The 9,692-nt window shown below is 37.9% G+C and overlaps 19 non-coding genes and 18 pseudogenes across 19 annotated transcripts; all 37 read left to right on the top strand.

The window, feature by feature from the left end:
• The first annotated feature begins 52 nt into the window (after positions 1-52).
• LOC149659933 (5S ribosomal RNA) lies at positions 53-171 on the top strand (annotated as a pseudogene).
• A 248-nt stretch (positions 172-419) lies between these two features.
• On the top strand, positions 420-538 carry LOC149659932 (5S ribosomal RNA; annotated as a pseudogene).
• A 137-nt stretch (positions 539-675) lies between these two features.
• LOC149659931 (5S ribosomal RNA) lies at positions 676-794 on the top strand. The gene has a single exon (XR_016369790.1). It is a non-coding gene; the product is annotated as a 5S ribosomal RNA (ribosomal RNA).
• Positions 795-931: 137 nt separating this feature from the next.
• Positions 932-1,050, top strand: LOC149659930 (5S ribosomal RNA; annotated as a pseudogene).
• Positions 1,051-1,187: 137 nt separating this feature from the next.
• LOC149659929 (5S ribosomal RNA) lies at positions 1,188-1,290 on the top strand (annotated as a pseudogene).
• A 122-nt stretch (positions 1,291-1,412) lies between these two features.
• Positions 1,413-1,531, top strand: LOC149659928 (5S ribosomal RNA). Its single transcript, XR_016369712.1, has one exon. It is a non-coding gene; the product is annotated as a 5S ribosomal RNA (ribosomal RNA).
• Positions 1,532-1,668: 137 nt separating this feature from the next.
• LOC149659927 (5S ribosomal RNA) lies at positions 1,669-1,787 on the top strand. Its single transcript, XR_016369273.1, has one exon. It is a non-coding gene; the product is annotated as a 5S ribosomal RNA (ribosomal RNA).
• Positions 1,788-1,924: 137 nt separating this feature from the next.
• Positions 1,925-2,043, top strand: LOC149659926 (5S ribosomal RNA). The gene has a single exon (XR_016369309.1). It is a non-coding gene; the product is annotated as a 5S ribosomal RNA (ribosomal RNA).
• A 136-nt stretch (positions 2,044-2,179) lies between these two features.
• LOC149659925 (5S ribosomal RNA) lies at positions 2,180-2,298 on the top strand. Its single transcript, XR_016369307.1, has one exon. It is a non-coding gene; the product is annotated as a 5S ribosomal RNA (ribosomal RNA).
• Positions 2,299-2,435: 137 nt separating this feature from the next.
• Positions 2,436-2,554, top strand: LOC149659924 (5S ribosomal RNA). The gene has a single exon (XR_016369306.1). It is a non-coding gene; the product is annotated as a 5S ribosomal RNA (ribosomal RNA).
• A 248-nt stretch (positions 2,555-2,802) lies between these two features.
• On the top strand, positions 2,803-2,921 carry LOC149659923 (5S ribosomal RNA; annotated as a pseudogene).
• Positions 2,922-3,058: 137 nt separating this feature from the next.
• On the top strand, positions 3,059-3,177 carry LOC149659922 (5S ribosomal RNA). Its single transcript, XR_016369789.1, has one exon. It is a non-coding gene; the product is annotated as a 5S ribosomal RNA (ribosomal RNA).
• Positions 3,178-3,314: 137 nt separating this feature from the next.
• Positions 3,315-3,433, top strand: LOC149659921 (5S ribosomal RNA; annotated as a pseudogene).
• Positions 3,434-3,681: 248 nt separating this feature from the next.
• On the top strand, positions 3,682-3,800 carry LOC149659920 (5S ribosomal RNA; annotated as a pseudogene).
• Positions 3,801-3,937: 137 nt separating this feature from the next.
• Positions 3,938-4,056, top strand: LOC149659919 (5S ribosomal RNA). The gene has a single exon (XR_016369787.1). It is a non-coding gene; the product is annotated as a 5S ribosomal RNA (ribosomal RNA).
• Positions 4,057-4,193: 137 nt separating this feature from the next.
• On the top strand, positions 4,194-4,312 carry LOC149659918 (5S ribosomal RNA; annotated as a pseudogene).
• A 137-nt stretch (positions 4,313-4,449) lies between these two features.
• On the top strand, positions 4,450-4,552 carry LOC149659917 (5S ribosomal RNA; annotated as a pseudogene).
• Positions 4,553-4,674: 122 nt separating this feature from the next.
• Positions 4,675-4,793, top strand: LOC149659916 (5S ribosomal RNA). The gene has a single exon (XR_016369749.1). It is a non-coding gene; the product is annotated as a 5S ribosomal RNA (ribosomal RNA).
• A 137-nt stretch (positions 4,794-4,930) lies between these two features.
• LOC149659915 (5S ribosomal RNA) lies at positions 4,931-5,049 on the top strand. The gene has a single exon (XR_016369272.1). It is a non-coding gene; the product is annotated as a 5S ribosomal RNA (ribosomal RNA).
• A 137-nt stretch (positions 5,050-5,186) lies between these two features.
• On the top strand, positions 5,187-5,305 carry LOC149659914 (5S ribosomal RNA). The gene has a single exon (XR_016369305.1). It is a non-coding gene; the product is annotated as a 5S ribosomal RNA (ribosomal RNA).
• Positions 5,306-5,442: 137 nt separating this feature from the next.
• LOC149659913 (5S ribosomal RNA) lies at positions 5,443-5,561 on the top strand. Its single transcript, XR_016369786.1, has one exon. It is a non-coding gene; the product is annotated as a 5S ribosomal RNA (ribosomal RNA).
• Positions 5,562-5,698: 137 nt separating this feature from the next.
• Positions 5,699-5,817, top strand: LOC149659912 (5S ribosomal RNA; annotated as a pseudogene).
• Positions 5,818-5,954: 137 nt separating this feature from the next.
• Positions 5,955-6,057, top strand: LOC149659911 (5S ribosomal RNA; annotated as a pseudogene).
• A 122-nt stretch (positions 6,058-6,179) lies between these two features.
• LOC149659910 (5S ribosomal RNA) lies at positions 6,180-6,298 on the top strand. Its single transcript, XR_016369711.1, has one exon. It is a non-coding gene; the product is annotated as a 5S ribosomal RNA (ribosomal RNA).
• Positions 6,299-6,435: 137 nt separating this feature from the next.
• On the top strand, positions 6,436-6,554 carry LOC149659909 (5S ribosomal RNA). The gene has a single exon (XR_016369271.1). It is a non-coding gene; the product is annotated as a 5S ribosomal RNA (ribosomal RNA).
• A 137-nt stretch (positions 6,555-6,691) lies between these two features.
• On the top strand, positions 6,692-6,810 carry LOC149659908 (5S ribosomal RNA). The gene has a single exon (XR_016369785.1). It is a non-coding gene; the product is annotated as a 5S ribosomal RNA (ribosomal RNA).
• Positions 6,811-6,947: 137 nt separating this feature from the next.
• LOC149659907 (5S ribosomal RNA) lies at positions 6,948-7,066 on the top strand (annotated as a pseudogene).
• A 137-nt stretch (positions 7,067-7,203) lies between these two features.
• Positions 7,204-7,306, top strand: LOC149659906 (5S ribosomal RNA; annotated as a pseudogene).
• A 122-nt stretch (positions 7,307-7,428) lies between these two features.
• On the top strand, positions 7,429-7,547 carry LOC149659905 (5S ribosomal RNA). Its single transcript, XR_016369303.1, has one exon. It is a non-coding gene; the product is annotated as a 5S ribosomal RNA (ribosomal RNA).
• A 137-nt stretch (positions 7,548-7,684) lies between these two features.
• On the top strand, positions 7,685-7,803 carry LOC149659904 (5S ribosomal RNA). Its single transcript, XR_016369784.1, has one exon. It is a non-coding gene; the product is annotated as a 5S ribosomal RNA (ribosomal RNA).
• Positions 7,804-7,940: 137 nt separating this feature from the next.
• On the top strand, positions 7,941-8,059 carry LOC149659903 (5S ribosomal RNA; annotated as a pseudogene).
• A 137-nt stretch (positions 8,060-8,196) lies between these two features.
• On the top strand, positions 8,197-8,299 carry LOC149659902 (5S ribosomal RNA; annotated as a pseudogene).
• A 122-nt stretch (positions 8,300-8,421) lies between these two features.
• Positions 8,422-8,540, top strand: LOC149659901 (5S ribosomal RNA; annotated as a pseudogene).
• Positions 8,541-8,678: 138 nt separating this feature from the next.
• LOC149659900 (5S ribosomal RNA) lies at positions 8,679-8,797 on the top strand. Its single transcript, XR_016369541.1, has one exon. It is a non-coding gene; the product is annotated as a 5S ribosomal RNA (ribosomal RNA).
• Positions 8,798-8,934: 137 nt separating this feature from the next.
• LOC149659899 (5S ribosomal RNA) lies at positions 8,935-9,053 on the top strand (annotated as a pseudogene).
• A 137-nt stretch (positions 9,054-9,190) lies between these two features.
• Positions 9,191-9,309, top strand: LOC149659898 (5S ribosomal RNA; annotated as a pseudogene).
• A 137-nt stretch (positions 9,310-9,446) lies between these two features.
• Positions 9,447-9,565, top strand: LOC149659897 (5S ribosomal RNA). Its single transcript, XR_016369783.1, has one exon. It is a non-coding gene; the product is annotated as a 5S ribosomal RNA (ribosomal RNA).
• The last annotated feature ends 127 nt before the right edge of the window (positions 9,566-9,692 follow it).

Below are 9,692 nucleotides of genomic sequence, written 5' to 3'. Positions count from 1 at the left end.
ATGGTTAATTTGTCTCACTTAATTTAAATTCGAATTATTATCTAGCACTCTCGGCAACGGCCATATCACGCTGAAAACACCGGTTCTCGTCCGATCACCGAAGTTAAGAAGCGTCGAGCGCAGTCAGTACTTGGGATGGAGGCCACTTAGGAACACTGCGTGCCGTTGGCTTTTTCACTTTTTTTTCCTCTTTTAAATTCCAATAGATATGAAAAAAGCAAACATATTTTCTTTTTGTTATTGTTTTAAAAAGATGATGGTTAACACTGCGTGCCGTTGGCTTTTTCACTTATTTTTCCTCTTTTAAATTCCAATAGATATGAAAAAAGCAAACATGTTTTCTTTTTGTTATTGTTTTAAAAAGATGATGGTTAATTTGTCTCACTTAATTTAAATTCGAATTATTATCTAGCACTCTCGGCAACGGCCATATCACGCTGAAAACACCGGTTCTCGTCCGATCACCGAAGTTAAGAAGCGTCGAGCGCAGTCAGTACTTGGGATGGAGGCCACTTAGGAACACTGCGTGCCGTTGGCTTTTTCACTTTTTTTTCCTCTTTTAAATTCCAATAGATATGAAGAAGGCAAACATATTTTCTTTTTGTTATTGTTTTAAAAAGATGATGGTTAATTTGTCTCACTTAATTTAAATTCGAATTATTATCTAGCACTCTCGGCAACGGCCATATCACGCTGAAAACACCGGTTCTCGTCCGATCACCGAAGTTAAGAAGCGTCGAGCGCAGTCAGTACTTGGGAGGGAGACCACTTAGGAACACTGCGTGCCGTTGGCTTTTTCACTTATTTTTCCTCTTTTAAATTCCAATAGATATGAAAAAAGCAAACATATTTTCTTTTTGTTATTGTTTTAAAAAGATGATGGTTAATTTGTCTCACTTAATTTAAATTCGAATTATTATCTAGCACTCTCGGCAACGGCCATATCACGCTGAAAACACCGGTTCTCGTCCGATCACCGAAGTTAAGAAGCGTCGAGCGCAGTCAGTACTTGGGATGGAGGCCACTTAGGAACACTGCGTGCCGTTGGCTTTTTCACTTTTTTTTCCTCTTTTAAATTCCAATAGATATGAAGAAAGCAAACATATTTTCTTTTTGTTATTGTTTTAAAAATATGATGGTTAATTTGTCTCACTTAATTTAAATTCGAATTATTATCTAGCACTCTCGGCAACGGCCATATCACGCTGAAAACACCGGTTCTCGTCCGATCACCGAAGTTAAGCAGCGTCGAGCGCAGTCAGTACTTGTAAACTTAGCGTGCCGTTGGCTTTTTCACTTTTATTTCCTCTTTTAAATTCCATGAGATATGAAAAAAGCAAACAAATCTTCTTTTTCTTATTGATTTATAAAGATGAAGGTTAATTAAATTCGAATTATTAAATAGCACTCTCGGCAACAGCCATATCACGCTGAAAACACCGGTTCTCGTCCGATCACCGAAGTTAAGCAGCGTCGAGCGCAGTAAGTACTTGGGAGGGAGACCACTTAGGAACACTGCGTGCCGTTGGCTTTTTCACTTTTTTTTCCTCTTTTAAATTCCAATAGATATGAAAAAAGCCAACATATTTTCTTTTTGTTATTGTTTTAAAAAGATGAAGGTTAATTTGTCTCACTTAATTTAAATTCGAATTATTAAATAGCACTCTCGGCAACGGCCATATCACGCTGAAAACACCGGTTCTCGTCCGATCACCGAAGTTAAGCAGCGTTGAGCGCAGTCAGTACTTGGGAGGGAGAACACTTAGGAACACTGCGTGCCGTTGGCTTTTTCACTTTTTTTTCCTCTTTTAAATTCCAATAGATATGAAAAAAGCAAACATATTTTCTTTTTGTTATTGTTTTAAAAAGATGATGGTTAATTTGTCTCACTTAATTTAAATTCGAATTATTAAATAGCACTCTCGGCAACGGCCATATCACGCTGAAAACACCGGTTCTCGTCCGATCACCGAAGTTAAGCAGCGTCGAGCGCAGTCAGTACTTGGGAGGGAGACCACTTAGGAACACTGCGTGCCGTTGGCTTTTTCACTTTTTTTTCCTCTTTTAAATTCGTATAGATATGAAAAAAGCAAACATATTTTCTTTTGTTATTGTTTTAAAAAGATGAAGGTTAATTTGTCTCACTTAATTTAAATTCGAATTATTAAATAGCACTCTCGGCAACGGCCATATCACGCTGAAAACACCGGTTCTCGTCCGATCACCGAAGTTAAGCAGCGTCGAGCGCAGTCAGTACTTGGGAGGGAGACCACTTAGGAACACTGCGTGCCGTTGGCTTTTTCACTTTTTTTTCCTCTTTTAAATTCCAATAGATATGAAAAAAGCAAACATATTTTCTTTTTGTTATTGTTTTAAAAAGATGATGGTTAATTTGTCTCACTTAATTTAAATTCGAATTATTATCTAGCACTCTCGGCAACGGCCATATCACGCTGAAAACACCGGTTCTCGTCCGATCACCGAAGTTAAGCAGCGTCGAGCGCAGTCAGTACTTGGGAGGGAGACCACTTAGGAACACTGCGTGCCGTTGGCTTTTTCACTTTTTTTTCCTCTTTTAAATTCCAATAGATATGAAAAAAGCAAACATATTTTCTTTTTGTTATTGTTTTAAAAAGATGATGGTTAACACTGCGTGCCGTTGGCTTTTTCACTTATTTTTCCTCTTTTAAATTCCAATAGATATGAAAAAAGCAAACATGTTTTCTTTTTGTTATTGTTTTAAAAAGATGATGGTTAATTTGTCTCACTTAATTTAAATTCGAATTATTATCTAGCACTCTCGGCAACGGCCATATCACGCTGAAAACACCGGTTCTCGTCCGATCACCGAAGTTAAGAAGCGTCGAGCGCAGTCAGTACTTGGGATGGAGGCCACTTAGGAACACTGCGTGCCGTTGGCTTTTTCACTTTTTTTTCCTCTTTTAAATTCCAATAGATATGAAGAAAGCAAACATATTTTCTTTTTGTTATTGTTTTAAAAAGATGATGGTTAATTTGTCTCACTTAATTTAAATTCGAATTATTATCTAGCACTCTCGGCAACGGCCATATCACGCTGAAAACACCGGTTCTCGTCCGATCACCGAAGTTAAGAAGCGTCGAGCGCAGTCAGTACTTGGGAGGGAGACCACTTAGGAACACTGCGTGCCGTTGGCTTTTTCACTTATTTTTCCTCTTTTAAATTCCAATAGATATGAAAAAAGCAAACATATTTTCTTTTTGTTATTGTTTTAAAAAGATGATGGTTAATTTGTCTCACTTAATTTAAATTCGAATTATTATCTAGCACTCTCGGCAACGGCCATATCACGCTGAAAACACCGGTTCTCGTCCGATCACCGAAGTTAAGAAGCGTCGAGCGCAGTCAGTACTTGGGATGGAGGCCACTTAGGAACACTGCGTGCCGTTGGCTTTTTCACTTTTTTTTCCTCTTTTAAATTCCAATAGATATGAAAAAAGCAAACATATTTTCTTTTTGTTATTGTTTTAAAAAGATGATGGTTAACACTGCGTGCCGTTGGCTTTTTCACTTATTTTTCCTCTTTTAAATTCCAATAGATATGAAAAAAGCAAACATGTTTTCTTTTTGTTATTGTTTTAAAAAGATGATGGTTAATTTGTCTCACTTAATTTAAATTCGAATTATTATCTAGCACTCTCGGCAACGGCCATATCACGCTGAAAACACCGGTTCTCGTCCGATCACCGAAGTTAAGAAGCGTCGAGCGCAGTCAGTACTTGGGATGGAGGCCACTTAGGAACACTGCGTGCCGTTGGCTTTTTCACTTTTTTTTCCTCTTTTAAATTCCAATAGATATGAAGAAAGCAAACATATTTTCTTTTTGTTATTGTTTTAAAAAGATGATGGTTAATTTGTCTCACTTAATTTAAATTCGAATTATTATCTAGCACTCTCGGCAACGGCCATATCACGCTGAAAACACCGGTTCTCGTCCGATCACCGAAGTTAAGAAGCGTCGAGCGCAGTCAGTACTTGGGAGGGAGACCACTTAGGAACACTGCGTGCCGTTGGCTTTTTCACTTATTTTTCCTCTTTTAAATTCCAATAGATATGAAAAAAGCAAACATATTTTCTTTTTGTTATTGTTTTAAAAAGATGATGGTTAATTTGTCTCACTTAATTTAAATTCGAATTATTATCTAGCACTCTCGGCAACGGCCATATCACGCTGAAAACACCGGTTCTCGTCCGATCACCGAAGTTAAGAAGCGTCGAGCGCAGTCAGTACTTGGGATGGAGGCCACTTAGGAACACTGCGTGCCGTTGGCTTTTTCACTTTTTTTTCCTCTTTTAAATTCCAATAGATATGAAGAAAGCAAACATATTTTCTTTTTGTTATTGTTTTAAAAAGATGATGGTTAATTTGTCTCACTTAATTTAAATTCGAATTATTATCTAGCACTCTCGGCAACGGCCATATCACGCTGAAAACACCGGTTCTCGTCCGATCACCGAAGTTAAGCAGCGTCGAGCGCAGTCAGTACTTGTAAACTTTGCGTGCCGTTGGCTTTTTCACTTTTATTTCCTCTTTTAAATTCCATGAGATATGAAAAAAGCAAACAAATCTTCTTTTTCTTATTGATTTATAAAGATGAAGGTTAATTAAATTCGAATTATTAAATAGCACTCTCGGCAACAGCCATATCACGCTGAAAACACCGGTTCTCGTCCGATCACCGAAGTTAAGCAGCGTCGAGCGCAGTAAGTACCTGGGAGGGAGACCACTTAGGAACACTGCGTGCCGTTGGCTTTTTCACTTTTTTTTCCTCTTTTAAATTCCAATAGATATGAAAAAAGCCAACATATTTTCTTTTTGTTATTGTTTTAAAAAGATGAAGGTTAATTTGTCTCACTTAATTTAAATTCGAATTATTAAATAGCACTCTCGGCAACGGCCATATCACGCTGAAAACACCGGTTCTCGTCCGATCACCGAAGTTAAGCAGCGTTGAGCGCAGTCAGTACTTGGGAGGGAGAACACTTAGGAACACTGCGTGCCGTTGGCTTTTTCACTTTTTTTTCCTCTTTTAAATTCCAATAGATATGAAAAAAGCAAACATATTTTCTTTTTGTTATTGTTTTAAAAAGATGATGGTTAATTTGTCTCACTTAATTTAAATTCGAATTATTAAATAGCACTCTCGGCAACGGCCATATCACGCTGAAAACACCGGTTCTCGTCCGATCACCGAAGTTAAGCAGCGTCGAGCGCAGTCAGTACTTGGGAGGGAGACCACTTAGGAACACTGCGTGCCGTTGGCTTTTTCACTTTTTTTTCCTCTTTTAAATTCCAATAGATATGAAGAAAGCAAACATATTTTCTTTTTGTTATTGTTTTTAAAAGATGATGGTTAATTTGTCTCACTTAATTTAAATTCGAATTATTATCTAGCACTCTCGGCAACGGCCATATCACGCTGAAAACACCGGTTCTCGTCCGATCACCGAAGTTAAGAAGCGTCGAGCGCAGTCAGTACTTGGGAGGGAGACCACTTAGGAACACTGCGTGCCGTTGGCTTTTTCACTTATTTTTCCTCTTTTAAATTCCAATAGATATGAAAAAAGCAAACATATTTTCTTTTTGTTATTGTTTTAAAAAGATGATGGTTAATTTGTCTCACTTAATTTAAATTCGAATTATTATCTAGCACTCTCGGCAACGGCCATATCACGCTGAAAACACCGGTTCTCGTCCGATCACCGAAGTTAAGAAGCGTCGAGCGCAGTCAGTACTTGGGATGGAGGCCACTTAGGAACACTGCGTGCCGTTGGCTTTTTCACTTTTTTTTCCTCTTTTAAATTCCAATAGATATGAAGAAAGCAAACATATTTTCTTTTTGTTATTGTTTTAAAAAGATGATGGTTAATTTGTCTCACTTAATTTAAATTCGAATTATTATCTAGCACTCTCGGCAACGGCCATATCACGCTGAAAACACCGGTTCTCGTCCGATCACCGAAGTTAAGCAGCGTCGAGCGCAGTCAGTACTTGTAAACTTTGCGTGCCGTTGGCTTTTTCACTTTTATTTCCTCTTTTAAATTCCATGAGATATGAAAAAAGCAAACAAATCTTCTTTTTCTTATTGATTTATAAAGATGAAGGTTAATTAAATTCGAATTATTAAATAGCACTCTCGGCAACAGCCATATCACGCTGAAAACACCGGTTCTCGTCCGATCACCGAAGTTAAGCAGCGTCGAGCGCAGTAAGTACTTGGGAGGGAGACCACTTAGGAACACTGCGTGCCGTTGGCTTTTTCACTTTTTTTTCCTCTTTTAAATTCCAATAGATATGAAAAAAGCCAACATATTTTCTTTTTGTTATTGTTTTAAAAAGATGAAGGTTAATTTGTCTCACTTAATTTAAATTCGAATTATTAAATAGCACTCTCGGCAACGGCCATATCACGCTGAAAACACCGGTTCTCGTCCGATCACCGAAGTTAAGCAGCGTTGAGCGCAGTCAGTACTTGGGAGGGAGAACACTTAGGAACACTGCGTGCCGTTGGCTTTTTCACTTTTTTTTCCTCTTTTAAATTCCAATAGATATGAAGAAAGCAAACATATTTTCTTTTTGTTATTGTTTTTAAAAGATGATGGTTAATTTGTCTCACTTAATTTAAATTCGAATTATTATCTAGCACTCTCGGCAACGGCCATATCACGCTGAAAACACCGGTTCTCGTCCGATCACCGAAGTTAAGAAGCGTCGAGCGCAGTCAGTACTTGGGAGGGAGACCACTTAGGAACACTGCGTGCCGTTGGCTTTTTCACTTATTTTTCCTCTTTTAAATTCCAATAGATATGAAAAAAGCAAACATATTTTCTTTTTGTTATTGTTTTAAAAAGATGATGGTTAATTTGTCTCACTTAATTTAAATTCGAATTATTATCTAGCACTCTCGGCAACGGCCATATCACGCTGAAAACACCGGTTCTCGTCCGATCACCGAAGTTAAGAAGCGTCGAGCGCAGTCAGTACTTGGGATGGAGGCCACTTAGGAACACTGCGTGCCGTTGGCTTTTTCACTTTTTTTTCCTCTTTTAAATTCCAATAGATATGAAGAAAGCAAACATATTTTCTTTTTGTTATTGTTTTAAAAAGATGATGGTTAATTTGTCTCACTTAATTTAAATTCGAATTATTATCTAGCACTCTCGGCAACGGCCATATCACGCTGAAAACACCGGTTCTCGTCCGATCACCGAAGTTAAGCAGCGTCGAGCGCAGTCAGTACTTGTAAACTTTGCGTGCCGTTGGCTTTTTCACTTTTATTTCCTCTTTTAAATTCCATGAGATATGAAAAAAGCAAACAAATCTTCTTTTTCTTATTGATTTATAAAGATGAAGGTTAATTAAATTCGAATTATTAAATAGCACTCTCGGCAACGGCCATATCACGCTGAAAACACCGGTTCTCGTCCGATCACCGAAGTTAAGCAGCGTCGAGCGCAGTCAGTACTTGGGAGGGAGACCACTTAGGAACACTGCGTGCCGTTGGCTTTTTCACTTTTTTTTCCTCTTTTAAATTCCAATAGATATGAAGAAAGCAAACATATTTTCTTTTTGTTATTGTTTTAAAAAGATGATGGTTAATTTGTCTCACTTAATTTAAATTCGAATTATTATCTAGCACTCTCGGCAACGGCCATATCACGCTGAAAACACCGGTTCTCGTCCGATCACCGAAGTTAAGAAGCGTCGAGCGCAGTCAGTACTTGGGAGGGAGACCACTTAGGAACACTGCGTGCCGTTGGCTTTTTCACTTATTTTTCCTCTTTTAAATTCCAATAGATATGAAAAAAGCAAACATATTTTCTTTTTGTTATTGTTTTAAAAAGATGATGGTTAATTTGTCTCACTTAATTTAAATTCGAATTATTATCTAGCACTCTCGGCAACGGCCATATCACGCTGAAAACACCGGTTCTCGTCCGATCACCGAAGTTAAGAAGCGTCGAGCGCAGTCAGTACTTGGGATGGAGGCCACTTAGGAACACTGCGTGCCGTTGGCTTTTTCACTTTTTTTTCCTCTTTTAAATTCCAATAGATATGAAGAAAGCAAACATATTTTCTTTTTGTTATTGTTTTAAAAAGATGATGGTTAATTTGTCTCACTTAATTTAAATTCGAATTATTATCTAGCACTCTCGGCAACGGCCATATCACGCTGAAAACACCGGTTCTCGTCCGATCACCGAAGTTAAGCAGCGTCGAGCGCAGTCAGTACTTGTAAACTTTGCGTGCCGTTGGCTTTTTCACTTTTATTTCCTCTTTTAAATTCCATGAGATATGAAAAAAGCAAACAAATCTTCTTTTTCTTATTGATTTATAAAGATGAAGGTTAATTAAATTCGAATTATTAAATAGCACTCTCGGCAACAGCCATATCACGCTGAAAACACCGGTTCTCGTCCGATCACCGAAGTTAAGCAGCGTCGAGCGCAGTCAGTACTTGGGAGGGAGAACACTTAGGAACACTGCGTGCCGTTGGCTTTTTCACTATTTTTTTCCTCTTTTAAATTCCTATAGATATGAAAAAAGCAAACATATTTTCTTTTTGTTATTGTATTAAAAAGATGAAGGTCAATTTGTCTCACTTAATTTAAATTCGAATTATTATCTAGCACTCTCGGCAACGGCCATATCACGCTGAAAACACCGGTTCTCGTCGGATCACCGAAGTTAAGCAGCGTCGAGCGCAGTAAGTACTTGGGAGGGAGACCACTTAGGAACACTGCGTGCCGTTGGCTTTTTCACTTTTTTTTCCTCTTTTAAATTCCAATAGATATGAAAAAAGCCAACATATTTTCTTTTTGTTATTGTTTTAAAAAGATGAAGGTTAATTTGTCTCACTTAATTTAAATTCGAATTATTAAATAGCACTCTCGGCAACGGCCATATCACGCTGAAAACACCGGTTCTCGTCCGATCACCGAAGTTAAGCAGCGTTGAGCGCAGTCAGTACTTGGGAGGGAGAACACTTAGGAACACTGCGTGTCGTTGGCTTTTTCACTTTTTTTTCCTCTTTTAAATTCCAATAGATATGAAAAAAGCAAACATGTTTTCTTTTTGTTATTGTTTTAAAAAGATGATGGTTAATTTGTCTCACTTAATTTAAATTCGAATTATTATCTAGCACTCTCGGCAACGGCCATATCACGCTGAAAACACCGGTTCTCGTCCGATCACCGAAGTTAAGAAGCGTCGAGCGCAGTCAGTACTTGGGATGGAGGCCACTTAGGAACACTGCGTGCCGTTGGCTTTTTCACTTTTTTTTCCTCTTTTAAATTCCAATAGATATGAAGAAAGCAAACATATTTTCTTTTTGTTATTGTTTTAAAAAGATGATGGTTAATTTGTCTCACTTAATTTAAATTCGAATTATTATCTAGCACTCTCGGCAACGGCCATATCACGCTGAAAACACCGGTTCTCGTCCGATCACCGAAGTTAAGAAGCGTCGAGCGCAGTCAGTACTTGGGAGGGAGACCACTTAGGAACACTGCGTGCCGTTGGCTTTTTCACTTATTTTTCCTCTTTTAAATTCCAATAGATATGAAAAAAGCAAACATATTTTCTTTTTGTTATTGTTTTAAAAAGATGATGGTTAATTTGTCTCACTTAATTTAAATTCGAATTATTATC

This window comes from Phalangium opilio, unplaced genomic scaffold (assembly GCF_054372755.1).
Source record: "Phalangium opilio isolate 3A_F unplaced genomic scaffold, DU_Popi_V2 ptg000070l_1, whole genome shotgun sequence".
Taxonomy (NCBI): Eukaryota; Metazoa; Arthropoda; class Arachnida; order Opiliones; family Phalangiidae; genus Phalangium; species Phalangium opilio.
Note: the sequence above shows the minus strand (reverse complement) of the source record. Positions and strands in the feature narration are given on the sequence as shown.